This window comes from Procambarus clarkii, chromosome 49, assembly GCF_040958095.1.
Source record: "Procambarus clarkii isolate CNS0578487 chromosome 49, FALCON_Pclarkii_2.0, whole genome shotgun sequence".
NCBI lineage: Eukaryota > Metazoa > Arthropoda > Malacostraca > Decapoda > Cambaridae > Procambarus > Procambarus clarkii.
The window spans coordinates 22,586,996-22,604,974 of NC_091198.1; the positions used below are offsets into that span (position 1 = coordinate 22,586,996).

General features: G+C 45.8%; 1 protein-coding gene across 1 annotated transcript in view; it reads right to left on the reverse strand.

Annotated features, from left to right (window-relative positions):
- The window catches only part of LOC123763241 (neuroligin-2-like), a 644,171-nt gene that overhangs the window by 510,286 nt on the left and 115,906 nt on the right, over positions 1 to 17,979 (reverse strand). The window lies entirely within an intron of this gene.

Consider the following 17,979-nt stretch of genomic DNA (forward strand, 5'->3'; position numbering starts at 1 on the left):
ATCTACGAGTTTCTCAACACCTGAAACTTTCGGCGAAACTTTCAGCTCCTCGCCCTTCTCTTTCAGGCAAGTTCAACCTCATCAACCACTTGACCCGTTCTCACCCTCATTCTCCATCAATCCTAACCCAAAGTTCAGTCCTAAAATTATTTTTTTTAAGGACGGTAACCTAAAATTATTTTGGTCATGTTGGGGTTTAGTTGGGTGGTGTGTTTAGCCTCTGCCTGCTTCCCAACACCTCCAGCCTCCACACCTCCACACCTGCACATCTCCAACCTCCACACCTCCAACCTCCAAACATACAACCTCCAAACCTACACACCTCCAACCTGCACAACTACAACCTCCACACCTGCACACCTCCACACCTCCAACCTCCACACCTCCAACCTGCACACCTCTAACCTCCAAACCTACAACCTCCACCCTCCACACCTCCACACCTGCACATCTCCAACCTCCTCACCTCTTACCTCCACACCTCCAACCTCCACACCTACAACCTCCACACCTCCAACCTCCACACCTCCAGCCTCCACACCTACAACCTCCACACCTACAACCTCCACACCTCCAACCTCCACACCTCCAACCTCCAAACCTACAACCTCCACACCTCCACATCTCCAACCTCCACACCTCCAACCTCCACACCTACAACCTCCACACCTCCACACCTCCAACCTCCACACCTCCAACCTCCACACCTCCAACCTCCACACCTCCAACCTCCACACCTCCAACCTCCACACCTCCAATCTCCACACCTCCAACCTCCACACCTTTAACCTCCACACCTCCAACCTCCACACCTCCAATCACCACACCTCCAACCTCCACACCTCTAACCTCCACACCTCCAACCTCCACACCTCCAACCTCCACACCTCCAATCTCCACACCTCCAACCTCCACACCTCTAACCTCCACACCTCCAACCTCCACACCTCCAACCTCCACACCTCCAATCTCTACACCTCCAACCTCCACACCTCTAACCTCCAACCTCCCCACCTCCAATCTCCACACCTCCAACCTCCACACCTCTAACCTCCACACCTCTAACCTCCACACCTCCAACTTCCACACCTCCAATCTCCACACCTCCAACCTCCACACCTCTAACCTCCACACCTCCAACCTCCACACCTCCAATCTCCACACCTCCAACCTCCACACCTCTAACCTCCACACCTCCAACCTTCACACCTCCAACCTCCACACCTCTAATCTCCACACCTCCAACCTCCACACCTCCAATCTCCACACCTCCAAACTCCACACCTCTAACCTCCACACCTCCAATCTCCACACCTCCAATCTCCACACCTCCAACCTCCACACCTCCAATCTCCACACCTCCAACCTCCACACCTCCAATCTCCACACCTCCAACCTCTACACCTCTAACCTCCACACCTCCAACCTTCACACCTCCAACCTCCACACCTCTAATCTCCACACCTCCAACTTCCACACCTCCAATCTCCACACCTCCAACCTCCACACCTCTAACCTCCACACCTCTAACCTCCACACCTCCAACCTCCACACCTCTTACCTCCACACCTCCAACCTCCACACCTACAACCTCCACACCTCCAACCTCCACACCTACAACCTCCACACCTCCAACCTCCACACCTACAACCTCCACACCTACAACCTCCACACCTACAACCTCCACACCTCCAACCTCCACACCTCTCTTCCTGGACCTCCTCCTCCTCCTCTACAATCTTCCTCAACTTCTCAACTCTTTTCCTACACCTTCAGAGGGAGGACTGGAACCGCTATGAGGGGCCTGAGTTACACAGCTTTCCCCACACAATGTCTCACCTGAGACTGTTACTCAGCTGAGGGTGTCACTCACCCGCAAGACCCAGTCACTCACTAATCAGAGCCCGTCACTCACCAGAGCCAGTCTCTCACCCACCAGAGCCCGTCACTCACCCAACAGAACCAGTCACTCACCCACCAGAACCTGTCACTCACCCACCAGGGCCCGTCACTCACCCACCAGAGCCCGTCACTCACCCAACAGAACCAGTCACTCACCCACCAGAACCTGTCACTCACCCACCAGAGCCCGTCACTCACCCACCAGAGCCCGTCACTCACCCACCAGAGCCCGTCACTCACCCAACAGAACCAGTCACTCACCCACCAGAACCTGTCACTCACCCACCAGAGCCCGTCACTCACCCACCAGAGCCCGTAACTCACCCACCAGAGCCCGTAACTCACCCACCAGAGCCCGTAACTCACCCACCAGAGCCCGTAACTCACCCACCAGAGCCCGTCACTCACCCACCAGAGCCCGTAACTCACCCACCAGAGCCCGTCACTCACCCACCAGAGTCAGTCACTCACCCACCAGAGCCCGTCACTCACCCACCAGAGCCCGTAACTCACCCACCAGAGCCCGTCACTCACCCACCAGAGTCAGTCACTCACCCACCAGAGTCAGTCACTCACTAACCAGAGACAGTCACTCACCCACCAGAGCCCGTCACTCACCCACCAGAGCCCGTAACTCACCCACCAGAGCCCGTCACTCACCCACCAGAGCCAGTCACTCACCCACCAGAGCCCGCCACTCACCCACAAGAGCCAGTCACTCACCCACCAGAGCCCGCCACTCACCCACCAGAGCCCGCCACTCACCCACAAGAGCCAGTCACTCACCCACCAGAGCCCGCCACTCACTCACCAGAGCCCGCCACTCACCCACCAGAGCCCGCCACTCACCCACCAGAGCCCGCCACTCACCCACAAGAGCCAGTCACTCACCCACCAGAGCCAGTCACTCACTCACCAGAGCCTGCCACTCACCCACCAGAGCCCGTAACTCACTCACCAGAGCCTGCCACTCACCCACCAGAGCCCGTAACTCACCCACCAGAGCCTGCCACTCACCCACGAGAGCCCGTAACTCACTCACCAGAGCCCGTAACTCACCCACCAGAGCCCGTAACTCACCCGTCCCTTCTAACACCCAAAAGTGTTAGAAGGGATGGATAGAGCATCGTCCTCACACGCTTGGAGTCAAGGGTTCGAGTCTTTTACAACCCAGGTGAATGAAACTCACAAAGTCTACCTATCTTGTCTTGAGATGATTTCGGGGCTTAGTGTCCCCGCGGCCCGGTCCTCGACCAGGCCTCCACCCCCAGGAAGCAGCCCGTGGATGCTGACTAACACCCAGGTACCTATTTACTACTAGGTAACAGGTGCATCAGGGTGAAAGAAACTTTGCCCATCGTTTCTCGCCGGCGCCCGGGATCGAACCCGGGACCACAGGATCACGCGTCCAGTGTTCTGTCCGCTCAGCCACCGGCTCCCTTAGTCTGTATGGTCAGTATATTGACCACCAATAGGCCAATGGTAGGATTTGGAACTTAAAAATACTTTGTTATTTACTACCATTCCCATATGGAGCCAGTTAGACGCGACTGCTTCCCCTAACAACCTGATTGACTGGGCCACCAACCAGAGGCCTGGTCAGTGACCGAGCCGCAGAGACATTGATCCTCGGAACCACCTCAAGGTAGCCTCAAGGTAAAGCTATTCAAGGTCTTACCCTTTAGGGTAAATACTGACCGAAGGCCTATTAACCGTAGGATGGTAATTAAGGTCTAACAACCGCGAGAGGACTATTAAAGCTAATTAACCATAGTATGGCTATTAACACGACTACAATTGTCTACCAGACTACTAGTAACTACACTATAACTCTGAGTTATGTCCGGGACTAAACTCGCAGTAATATGTATTCACCTAGTTGTGCTTGCGGGGGTTGAGCTCCGGCTCTTTCGGTCCGCCTCTCAACTGTCAATCAACGGATTTTTTGTTTTTTTTATCACACACACACACACACACACACACACACACACACACACACACACACACACACACACACACACACACACACACACACACACACACACATAGGGGCGCCGGTGGCTGTGTGGATGAATGGTACGCTGGACACGTAATCCTGTGGCCCGGGTTCGATTCCCGGCGCCGGCGAGAAACGAAAATGGGCAAAGTTTCTTTCACTCTGATGCCCTCTGTTACCTAGCAGTAAATAGGTACCTGGGAGTTAGACAGCTGCTACGGGCTGCTTCCTGGGTGTTTGTGTGTGTGTGTGGGGGGGGGCCAAATAAAAACATTGTTAGTTAGTAGTTAGTAACAGTTGATTGATTGACAGTTGAGAGGCGGGCCGAAAGAGCAGAACTCAACCCCCGCAAGCACAACTAGGTGAATACAACTAAGTGAATACATGAATAACCCGATGTGTCAAGATCGGGTTACACATATGTATACACAACCATTTCTAGGTCAATATGTATCCTTGTAAGAATTCTTACAAGCTGCTAAAGTGTCACTTTTAATGGTAACGTCAATTTCAAAAAAAAAAATAACATTAAATATTTGAAAATTTTTACAAAACAGGAATTTTAGCAAGAGAGTTTTTGCGATTAAATAAAACGCTCAACCATTAAAATTTAGGATTTAATGGAAACATTTTTGAAATGTAATACTTGTTAGAGGCCTCGTTAGGGTCGGTGGTTAAGGGGTGGGGGGTGAGGGGGGGGTGCGGGGGGGTGGGGGAAACTATCCTCGTTAGAGCAAACAAGGGGCAAGATAGCGTGCGGGCAACGATAGCTATGCTGACTGTGCGGGCAGCGATAGCCATGCTGCCTGTGCGAGCAGCGATAGCCATGCTGACTGTGCGGGCAGCGATAGCCATGCTGTCTGTGCGGGCAGCGATAGCCATGCTGTCTGTGCGGGCAGCGGTAGCCATGCTGCCTGTGCGGGCAGCGATAGCCATGCTGCCTGTGCGGGCAGCGGTAGCCATGCTGCCTGTGCGGGCAGCGATAGCCGTGCTGCCTGTGGGCACAACGATAGCCATGCTGTCTGTGCGGGCAGAGATAGCCATGCTGCCTGTGCGGGCAGCGATAGCCATGCTGCCTGTGCGGGCAGCGATAGCCATGCTGCCTGTGCGGGCAGCGATAGCCATGCTGCCTGTGCGGGCAGCGGTAGCCATGCTGCCTGTGCGGGCAGCGATAGCCGTGCTGCCTGTGGGCACAACGATAGCCATGCTGTCTGTGCGGGCAGAGATAGCCATGCTGCCTGTGCGGGCAGCGGTAGCCATGCTGCCTGTGCGGGCAGCGATAGCCGTGCTGCCTGTGGGCACAACGATAGCCATGCTGCCTGTGCGGGCAGCGATAGCCGTGCTGCCTGTGGATACAACGATAGCCATGCTGCCTGTGCGGACAACGATAGCCATGCTGCCTGTGGACACAACGATAGCCATGCTGCCCGTAAAACAAATACGATATTATTTAAAATACCGTTACATTGATAACACAAAGAACACTTAATTCGTCTGTAAAACACCGTTTTAAAAACGTGTAAAACACCGCTTGAAAAAACGTGTAAAACACCGCTTGAAAAACGTTTAAAACACAGCTTGAAAAACGTGTAAAGCACCGCTTGAAAAACGTGTAAAACACCGCTTGAATAAACGTGTAAAACACTGCTTGAAAAACGTGTAAAACACCGATAGAAAAACATGTAAAACACCGCTTTAAAAAACGTGTAAAACACCGCTTGAAAAACATGTAAAACATCGCTTGAAAAAACATGCAAAACACCGCTTGAAAAACATGTAAAAACACCACTTGAAAAAACATGTAAAAACACCACTTGAAAAAACATGTAAAAACACCACTTGAAAAAACAAATAAAAACACCGCTTCAAAAAACATGTAAAAACACCACTTGAAAAAACAAATAAAAACACCGCTTCAAAAAACATGTAAAAACACCACTTGAAAAAACAAATAAAAACACCGCTTCAAAAAACATGTAAAAACACCGCTTGTAAAACCAGTAAAACAAAAAACACAGTTTTTTGAGCAGTGAATATTATTAGCTGTGTGAAATAAGATTTACCATCGGCCTGGAGGTAAATTTTGATGTAAAAAAAATGGAATACAGCGAGGCATCAATTACCAATTTATAAAATAGTTACGACGGAATTTTTTTATAATAAAGCTTCAACGAACTAATCCGTTGTGTAATCCTTATCCGGATTTTTTTAATTTTCTAATTATAAATTATTTTTCCAAAGGACCAATCACCACTATGGGGCATAAGCTATGCATACTTTTATACATGTATGAATACCACTATAGTATACATTGTCTTAAATGATCTTCATAGACAGAACTAGTGGGTATAAGAACATGATAAAGGGGATGATAGTGTTGCTTAGGAAACTGTAGGCCTATTGGCCTATATATCTGGCACCACCTATTTCTATCCGGCCAAATTTATATATGTATCTAACCTACGCTTGAAACAATCTAACCTAGACTTGGGTGAACCGCAGTCATCTTACTCATTGGTCTCCTTAATGGGTTTTCCTCATCACCGTACTCACTTGTCCTCAACTCATTCACGAATTGCCCCATCACTTAACTCATTAGTTGTTAGCGCATTCACGGCATGACCCTCTCAACCTATTGGGCCGAAACTCATTCATACAACTAGCCCCATCAACTTATTGCTCAACTCACTCAGGGACATAACCCCATGAAGATAATGGCCTTCAACTCATTCATGGACCCTGAATCATTTCCTGACGGCTTTCCTAAGAAAAATAAATTGGACTAATTAACATAAATATATTATCTGGATAAAATAACTATTAAGCAAGGAAATAGAAAATGTGGCTATACAATATATAAAGTAATACTGTTCCAATAGAATTAACTTCTAGAATATTAGTTATAAGGAGGAGTTAATAGCGTTATATTGTGGTGTTTATGTATTCACCTTTTAGCCGATTACTGCGCCAGAGTGATGCGCAGTGTCTCTTAGTTCTAAGAGCTAGAACTAAGTTCAAGTTCCTAGAATTCTCCCCTACGTGGGGGAGAGAACTGCGCCCATGCAACATGCATCGCAGGTTACTACACCCTTCACTTGCAACACCTTTCCGTTGATGTTGCTGTTGATGGCTCCCGACCGGAAGTCACCTGAGCACGTAACGACCGTGAAGAACGTGTTCGCAACCCGTTAGGCAGTTCAGGACAGGTCCTTCACGCAAATAGCGTCACGTTCCACTCCCGTTGTTAATGTGTACTTCCTGGTAATACAACAGGCTGACAGACAGACAGACAGACAGACAAAGAGACAGACAGACAGACAGAGAGAGAGAGAGAGAGAGAGAGAGAGAGAGAGAGAGAGAGAGAGAGAGAGAGAGAGAGAGAGAGAGAGAGAGAGAGAGAGAGAGAGAGAGAGAGAGAGGGGGAGAGAGAGAGAGAGAGAGAGAGAGAGAGAGAGAGAGAGAGAGAGAGAGAGAGAGAGAGAGAGAGAGAGAGAGAGAGAGAGAGAGAGAGAGAGAGAGAGAGAGAGAGAGAGAAAGAGAGACACAGAGACAGAGAGAGACCTACCAAAAAAACTCAATAAAGACGAGGTTAGCCCAGCAACAAAAGAGGCGATAAGCAGGTTACCCCACAGCGCTCCAAGGCACCCTGAGCTATCTTAAGAACCTCATTACCTCGTATATGTGTGTGTGTAAAAAGAAAAAAAAAAAGGATCGAGAAGCGAGTCGGAAAAAGGTGTTTGCAATAAATACACGAATCGAGCGGTTTATCCTAAATGCTGAATGTAAATGAAGCCGAATAGGCCATTTTGCTGGCTTAGTTCCGGCGTGTTCTGGGGGCAGCATTTCTCCTCGCGAACAAACCTCCTTTTTATCACTATGACTTCTGCTTTCACGCACAGGCAGTAAACACGGTAGAAATATAATCCAATCTCAGACACCCAACACTGGTCAATATTTCAGCTCGGCGGGTACGATATACTTGCCGCTACAGAACAAGGAGTATTGTGCCCTCACTGACACTAAACAATATGTATGTTGTATACAATTCTGGGGTTCTGGGAGTATACGAGAAAATACACTACGAGAAAAATACTATAATTTATCTAAATTCATTCCGAAACTTTGAGGACTGAACCAGCGCATCTAAGAGTTAAGCCTTATCGGGTATCTGTATATGAATTTCAAAACTATATTCTTGATGAATAATGAATAGAACTATTTTAGTAATGAATCAGTTACGGAACTGATTCATCTGTTCGGTGATTGTGTGTGTTTTACCCTTAATACAAAGCCAATATGTCAGTTTGCCCATCTTGTTTCATTATCAGGGAGATTACACACTCATTGAAACCTTCTTGCGTTATCATCCAGGTGGAACACATCGCGAGACACCACGGAAGACATTCTCAGCATAACAATGCATCATCCAGGTGGAACACATCGCGAGACACCACGGAAGACATTCTCAGCATAACAATGCATCATTGCAACTTGCAACAAACACCATTACTCGTGCAGACACTCAACAATCTAAACTTTTACTATTATGTAACGAACGCTTAAATTGCTTTTTGCGAATAAACTCAACTTTTGCTTTTTATAAAACATAAACCGATATATTTACACATTTGCTTGTGAAATATATCAGAAAGAAATCCCAAGTATCATGTTTGACTACATGAAGTTTGTTGCCCTCTAAAAGGGTTGTATAGTGGGGTATAGTTTCTATACGAGGCAAGCATTATAAGGGAAAAAACGAAATCCAGTTTCATGGTATTATTTCAAGGCTTCTACGCCCTAAAATCCCAATAGCAGGAATTGGCCCGCTGGCCATGCAAGAAGCAAGATGATAGCTCCTGGTCTCCTACCACCCCGCGCCGGTAGCAGGAACCAACCCTGTGAACCAGGACAGAACCAACGTGGGAACCAGCGTAGTAAACACAGCCATAACTCACACAGTCTCCAGTGCCAACAAGTCTTCAAGACCCTATACTCTCCGCCGTCTGTCCAGCTTACAAAAGGAAATCTAACACCTTGCGACTCCCTGAACCTGCTCACTTCGCCCCCGGAGGATTTATGAAGGTGGTCTCGTAGCCAGGTACACCTTCAACACCACGGAATTATTAACTCGAACGAGGTGTCGAGGATTGTGTTGAGCCGGGAGCCGACGGGCCGTGCTCCTGAAACGGCGTGTCAGTAATCCCGGAGTTAAGGGGCTAGATAAGTTTTTGTTTTTATGGCTAGAACATGTGTAGACTATGATGATTAGTCATTGTATGTTTGTCATATCACATATACATTGTGTGTATACTCTTTTTAGAGCGTATGAGGCCAGAAGCAGATACAATGACTGTCAATGGGTCGCTGTAACATACATGTTCTCTAACTCAACTGTATTCGCCTGTATTCACACCTTTAAGCGTATGTACCCACTAGGAAAAATGAAACGAAAATTCCGAACGTTTTCGTGTTTCAACACAATATTAAGAAAATACGAAAAGTGTATTTCTGCGTAAGTATATATATTTACGCATAACAGAATCGCATTTTGGTTTCTTTGGTTATTCTTGCACTCATCTTTATATGTAGATATTGCAGTTGTTGTTGTTGTTATAGATTCAGCTATAACAACAACAGCTATTCGCCGGTGATTGGTGGTTTGAGAGGCTGGAGCAGTTTAGTCAACCCTTGCAAGCACAGTTAGGCCAGTACACACAAAATAGACTCACGGAAGCCACACACGCAAGCACAGCGCACGCAAGCACAACGCACGCAAGCACAACACACCCAGGAATTCAGACTGATGGAAAAATTCTTGAAAGAATATCTGTGTTTTATCTACATTTTACTGCGTCATTATAAAAGAATTAAGCTTGGAATAACATTTTATCTAAACTGATCACTATTCCTGTTCAGTTCATGTTTGGAACACGAACCAGGGGCCAGATTCACGAAGCAGTTAAGCAAGCACTTACGAACCTGCACATATTTTCTCAATCCTTGGCGGCTTTGTTTACAATTATTAAACAGTTAATGAGCTCCGAAGCACCAGGAAGCTGTTTATAACAATAACAACAGTTGATTGACAAGTTTTCATGCTTGTAAACTGTTTAATAAATGTAACCAAAGCCGTCAAAGATTGAGGAAAAATGTACACGTTCCTAAGTGCTTGCGTAACTGCTTCGTGAATCTGGCCCTAGGCTTCCTGGTTGGTAGTCTGGTCAACCAGGCTGTTATGTACTGCTCCTTGCATTCTGATGTATGCCTCACAGACAGGTTGACCAGGTATGATTTCCAGGACTATCATGTTCACTTCTGAACATCGTGAGAGGTTGGCTAGTTATGACCCTTATGTTCAGAGAGTGTTCAAAAGTCTTGGGCACTTCGTGTTATCACAGTTATCTCTTAGCATACCTATTGCACGTCTGGATTTTCAATAGGGCTGTTATGCACTTCCTGCCATGCCTCCTAGTCTCGTATAAGATATTTCCTTGTGCAGATTTTGAACCAGTCCCTCTAATATTTTCCAAATGTAATTTATTCGTATCTCTCTCTCGCCCATGTTCTTGTGTATAGTTATAAAAATTTTAAACGTTCCCAATAATCTAGGTATTTTTATGGAATGGATTTGGGCAGTAAAATATTTATGTTACTTCTCTAGATCAGCACTTCCTCCAGCTTTGAATGGTGGTGTTAGTGTGCAACAATATTCCACCCTAGAGAGCACTAGTGTCATGAGGAGTATCGTCATTATTAGGTTGTCATCTCTTGTTTGAAAGGTTCTTGCTATCTCAGTTCTCTCTCATTTTTCTTACTGTTTTCACAGCTGATGAAGTCAGCTTTGGAGACCACGTTCACGAAGAATTGTTTACTGACTGTAGATGTTCAATGTGTTCATTTAGACTGTAGGTGTTCAATGTGTTCATTTAGATTTTAGGTGTTCAATGTGTTCATTTAGATTTTAGGTGTTCAATGTGTTCATTTAGATTTTAGATGTTCAATGCGTTCATTTAGATTTTAGGTGTTCAATGTGTTCATTTAGATTTTAGGTGTTCAATGTGTTCATTTAGATTTTAGATGTTCAATGTGTTCATTTAGATTTTAGATGTTCAATGTGTTCATTTAGATTTTAGGTGTTCAATGTGTTCAGGAGTTCAATGAATCAGAGTCGTAGTGCAGCCTCAATTGTTCACTCATTTCTTTGTCATCTGTGAAAGTTTCATCTCTCTTGTGCAAAGGCCCAATTCTAGAAGAAGTTTTTCTTCTAGATTCTGCATAGGAGATGAAGTATTTTGGATTCTTTTCCATTTCAACGATGTTCTTCGGTTTTCGCTGTCTCCTCAGTTCTATCGCTTCTATTTCTCTACACACTATTTATTTCTATTTCTATTTATTTATTATTTATTATTCTATCTATTTATTTATTTTCTATTTCGCTCTTGGGAGAGAATAGGGGCACTCTTGAAAGAGAGAGTAGTGGCACTCTTAGTAGGGTGCCTCAATTGTCCTTAATTAAATTATAGCCGTTTTTAATAAATTGTTGCATAAATTGAATCTATTGTCAATAAATTGTTGCATAAATTGAATCTATTGTCAATAAATTGTTGCATAAATTGAATCTATTGTCAATAAATTGTTGCATAAATTGAATCTATTGTCAATAAATTGTTGCATAGTGTTGTCAGGGGTTCCAGATCAAGATGGTAGCGGAGTATATCAATGTTGCTATTTGTATATCTGCCAAACACCACATGGAAGTATATCCTAACGATATAACCAGCGTCTACTCCGTGTGCTTGTGCCAACTTACAAGCATAACGACCAATAGTGACCAATCCTCTCGACATCCAAGGTGATTACTAGTCCGAGAGAGCGCGCAGAAATACGCAGTTTACACTAAAGCAACTGCTTGTACGCTTGTAAACAGAGCGTAAACGGATGTATTTTGGGTTCCAGCTAAATTGCAACTCATTTTCAGAGGCGTGTGAATAAATTTTAGACTTGTTAAGTATCCCGACAAGTCTGGGGGAAGACTTCATTTTACCAGCCAGTGAATTTCAAATGACTTGGATTCTAATGTTACTCCAAGAAAAGGCTAATTCCAAGAGCTTATCGTCTCATTGAAAACCCAAAGCCCCAAAGTCCGCCTTTTACGCAGAGAGCAGAAAAATGGCTGCAGATTGGCCAAGTTCCTGTGAGCAGCTCTGAAATTAGCGATTGATTTTCTGCAAATATTGGCGCTCTCCATCCAGCGGAGAGCTTAGTGCTGACAGAGGCTTAAGCCTTAAGGATAAAAAGTACTTGATACGCTGCGCAGTCTGGCGGTTAGGGACGATAAATTGATCACCTGGCTGCTCCTGTACGACTGAACGCTATTCCAGAGGGATTCAACAGTTTATCTAAAGCTCTGAAAGTATTTAAAGTTTAGAAATGATGGCGTAACTAGAGGCTTCGAATCCAGCAACTTACCATCGTGCATAATGTCTGATGATTAGATTGATATAATACCTTTTATCGGGGACTCCCGAGTTACTTATGTAATAGATAATGATAGATATCTCTGTCACACACACACACACACACACACACACACACACATATACAGGAGCCTGGTAGCCTGGTGGATAGCCCGCAGGACTCGTAATTCTGTGGCGCGGGTTCGATTCCTGCACTAGGCAAAAACAAATGGGCAAAGTTTCTTTCACCCTAAATGCCCCTGTTACCTAGCAGTAAATCGGTACCTGGGAGTTAGTCAGCTGTCACGGGCTGCTTCCTGGGGTGTGTGTGTGGTGTGGAAAAAAAGTAGTTAGTTAACAGTTGATTGACAGTTGAGAGGCGAGCCGAAAGAGCAGAGCTTAACCCCCGCAAACACAACTAGGTGAATACAACTAGATGAATACACACACAAACATGCCCAGGATGCAGCCGATAGCAGCTGTCTAACTCCCAGGTACCCCCCTTTAATTCTAGATGAACAGGGGCACCAGATGAAAGAAACTCTGGCCATTTGTTTCTGTTCCGACGGTGAATCTAACCCCGGCCCTTAGGACTACGACCCCCGAGCGCACTCCGCTCGGCCGCGAGGACCGTGTGCTGTGTATATTCTTGCATATGGATGTATATAAGTCTTGAGATGGAAGAGGTGTAAAGCTCTCTTCAAATCCTTTTTGATCGAGACCTTAGTCAGGTCCGGGGATGACTCCAAGGGCTCGGGTCAGGCTCTGGGACGTCCCTAAGGGCTCGGGTCAGGTCCTGGGCCGCCCCTAAGGGCTCGGGTCAGGTCCTGGGACGCCCCTAAGGGCTCGGATCAGGTCCTGGGACGCCCCTAAGGGCTCGGGTCAGGTCCTGGGACGCCCCTAAGGGCTCGGGTCAGGTCCTGGGACGCCCCTAAGGGCTCGGGTCAGGTCCTGGGACGCCCCTAAGGGCTCGGGTCAGGTCTTGGGACGCCCCTAAGGGCTCGCTCACTGGAGTTTGGTATCCCACGCCGCCCTCAGCATCACAGACTCAGGCATCACACTCTATCATGTCTCCTGCACTTCGATATGCAATTTACCTGCAACACGCGAGATGATGAATGTAAATTCGAGATTTACATTCGACATTACATTGGAGATGATGCAAATTTTCCAATGCGATAGAAGAATTACATGTTCACCGCAAGGTATATATATATCCAACTTTGGGTATATACAATATATTTTTGTCCTAGATCAAACTATATATATAAGGGATGGTCAAACTTGTTTACTGTACGCGTCTCTAATGATGTAGTTCAGGTGTCTGAGAGCCTCAGGACATTAACAAATGTATAATTCCACTGTTTTTTCTTACATACACATTGTTAAGAAAATGTAAATAAATAATAGTAAATGCAATAGTATTTATTCGTGCATGCAGTTGTTAAACTGTTAATTGGTATGAGTTTCAGTAATCACAAAGATAGAAAAATGTAAAAGTAAAAAATAAACCAAACCATTAAATTGTTGTTGTTTAAGATTCGCTACTTGGAACAAAAAGTTCCAAGTAGCACGGGCTATGGTGAGCCCGTATCTATTAGGAGGACGGGTTGGTCTTAAAGGTCTTCCTCTCAGTGTTTCAGCCCGAGATCTGGGCCTTCAGACCAACCCGCCCTCTTTAAGGGACATATATGTTGTTGTAGATTCGCTACCTGGAACAAAAAGTTCCAAGTAGCACGGGCTATGGTGAGCCCGTCAAAACCATTAAAGAGATATTAAATATAACAGAATTGGTTTCAGTCGTAATGGCTTACTGCTTACTGAACAACGCCAATAGTGTCTCCTGGCTATTTATTCATGATTTTTACTCGTTCAACATATCGTTCCTTAAGTCTAATTTAGGTGGATAGTCATACAGAGAGATTTTGTGGTTAGTTTCATAGTGGCGTTTAAAGTTACTGGCTTTGTAAAGACTGAGGGATTTATCAGGGTAAAATAAATAAACATAAATAAATAAATATGTTTATTCAGGTAAGGTACATACATACAAGTGATGTTACATTAATGGATTGATATATAGATAGAGCTAGTACATACAATGCCTAATGCCACTATTACGCAATGCGTTTCGGGCAAGAGCGCCAAGCGATTACGACTATATAGCACTTGGAAGGGATCAGGATAAGGATTTGGGATGGGACGGGAGGGGGGGGGGGGAAGGAATGGTGCCCAACCACTAAAGACAGTCGGGGATTGACCGCCGACCTGCATGAAGCGAGACCGTCGCTCTACCGTCCAGACCCAAGTGGTTGTAATGACTGAGAGAGACTCGGCAGATAAGGCACAAAGGTTTACTTCCTTTAACTGTGAAGGAAAACTTTTCCTCCCACTACGGCTGAACAACTTATATTTTCATCTTCATATATTCATTTCTTATAATTTGTTGAAGCCCTTTCCTCTCACCAAGTTTTCACACTCATTATAAATCAGATTTATACATAAAGTGGACCAGCTAGGTTTGCACAGTTCAACGTCTGAAATTACACTGACCTCCCTTCCGTAGGTGTCGGTAATTATATATAGCCCCAGGTTTCTGGCTCTGGATTCGGGACGCTGTTTCTAGACTCGTCAAATTCTCTATAACACGAGCCGTATATTATAGGTCAAAGAACCTTGATTTGGCCACCCCTGTTTTATATACTGACTAGTTAGTAAGCGTTAAAGCGTTTGCCTTTCCATTGGACAATTTCAGCGTCGTGGAGAGGATGAGGGGAACTTGCTGCATGGGTAACAGCTTCTCCTCCGTATCAAGCTACCCAGGCTTTGCGCCCTGGAGAGGCTACTCCAGCCTCGCCCACCAGAGGGCAGCTCCATAGTCTCAGGAGACTACAGGATGCTTACTACTAGTTAGTAAGATATTGTGGCGGTCTTAATACCCCTTCAGTAGACGTACCCCCGTCAGAAGACGTACCCCCTTCAGTAGACGTACCCCTTCAGTAGACGTACCCCTTCAGTAGACGTACCCCTTCAGTAGACGTACCCCTTCAGTAGACGTACCCCTTCAGTAGACGTATCCCCTTCAGTAGACGTACCCCCGTCAGAAGACGTACCCCCTTCAGTAGACGTACTCCTTCAGTAGACGTACCCCTTCAGTAGACGTACCCCTTCAGTAGACGTACCCCTTCAGTAGACGTATCCCCTTCAGTAGACGTATCCCCTTCAGTAGACGTACCCCTTCAGTAGACGTACCCCTTCAGTAGACGTACCCCCCTTCAGTAGACGTACCCCTTCAGTAGACGTACCCCTTCAGTAGACGTAACCCCCTTCAGTAGACGTAACCCCCTTCAGTAGACGTACACCTTCAGTAGACGTACCCCTTCAGTAGACGTAACCCCCTTCAGTAGACGTAACCCCCTTTAGTAGACGTACTCCCTTCAGTAGACGTACACCTTCAGTAGACGTACCCCTTCAGTAGACGTACCCCTTCAGTAGACGTACCCCCCTTCTGTAGACGTACCCCTTCAGTAGACGTACCCCTTCAGTAGACGTAACCCCCTTCAGTAGACGTAACCCCCTTCAGTAGACGTACACCTTCAGTAGACGTGCCCCTTCAGTAGACGTAACCCCCTTCAGTAGACGTAACCCCCTTTAGTAGACGTACTCCCTTCAGTAGACGTACACCTTCAGTAGACGTACCCCTTCAGTAGACGTACCCCTTCAGTAGACGTACTCCCTTCAGTAGACGTACACCTTCAGTAGACGTACACCTTCAGTAGACGTAACCCCTTTCAGTAGACGTACCCCTTCAGTAGACGTACTCCCTTCAGTAGACGTACACCTTCAGTAGACGTACACCTTCAGTAGACGTAACCCCTTTCAGTAGACGTACCCCTTCAGTAGACGTAACCCCCTTCAGTAGACGTACCCCTTCAGTAGACGTAACCCCCTTCAGTAGACGTACTCCTTCAGTAGACGTCCCCCCCTTCAGTAGACGTACCCCTTCAGTAGACGTACCCCTTCAGTAGACCTCCCCCCCTTCAGTAGACGTCCCCCCCTTCAGTAGACGTACCCCTTCAGTAGACGTCCCCCTTCAGTAGACGTACCCCTTCAGTAGACGTCCCCCCCTTCAGTAGACGTACCCCTTCAGTAGACGTACCCCTTCAGTAGACGTACTCCCTTCAGTAGACGTAACCCCCTTCAGTAGACGTAACCCCCTTCAGTAGACGTACTCCCTTCAGTAGACGTACTCCCTTCAGTAGACGTACCCCCTTCAGTAGACGCACCTCTTCAGTAGACGTACCCCTTCAGTAGACGTACCCCTTCAGTAGACGTACCCCTTCAGTAGACGTACCCCTTCAGTAAACGTACCCCTTCAGTAGACGTACCCCTTCAGTAGACGTACCCCTTCAGTAAACGTACCCCTTTAGTAGACGTACCCCTTCAGTAGACGTACACCCTTCAATAGACGTACAACCCTTCAGTAGACGATCCCCTTCAGTAGACGATCCCCTTCAGTAGACGTACCCCTTCAGTAGACGTACCCCTTCAGTAGACGTACCCCTTCAGTAGACGTACCACCCATCAGTAGACGTCAAGCCCAAGGCAAAACTAAGCCACACAAAATATTCTTCACATAAAAATTAAATGAATTCTTTCTGTGTTCTGTGCTAATTAATCCTTTATATATATATATATATATATATATATATATATATATATATATATATATATATATATATATATATATATATATATATATATATATATATATAAACTACTATAGGGGGGAGGGGGGGCGTGGCCCAGGATTGTGTCTCCCATCTGAGTATTTCTCAGTAAATCCATTTATCTGTCTATTTATCCATTCATCCATCCATTCATCCATCCATTTGTCTATCCATCTATCTATCCATTAATTTATTTAACCATTTGTCAGTTCATCTATCCATCCATCTATTTAACCATTTATCTATTCATCTATCCATCCATCTATCCATCCATCTATACATCCATCTATCCATCCATCTATCTATTCATCTATCCATCCATCCATTCATCTGTCCATTCATCTGTCCATCTCTCAGTTCATCTATCCGTATATTTATCTATATAGTTATCCAGCTATCTTTCTATCCATCCATCTATGCATTCGCCTACCCATCTATCTATCTATCTATACATGTCCCTACTCATTTCCATATATCTATCCATCCAGATCACTATCAATCTCTCTATCCATCGATTTGTCAACCCATTCATTTATCTACACATCAACTCGTTTATCTATCCAGCAACTCATTTGCCTATCCAACTATGCATCCATCAATCTATTTATATATCCATCCACTTATCCATTAATATCTATTGTCTGTCTCTGTGTCTGACTCGATGTGTCTGTCAGGGGTTTTATGGGACTACGGGCAAACTATTCACAGCAGGAACTTTCTGTTCATTTTCCCAAGATAAGTGAATACTGATGCATATTACTGTAATTTTAATTTAAGCTTGTTTGAAGTATTATCTGTGTAGCTGTCCTGCGATGCCGGCAATCGTGGTGGGGGTGTGAATGTGGTCCTTAACACGTCGTTCTCTCTTGAATTATGGCGACCCCAAGTAGCCTATGCC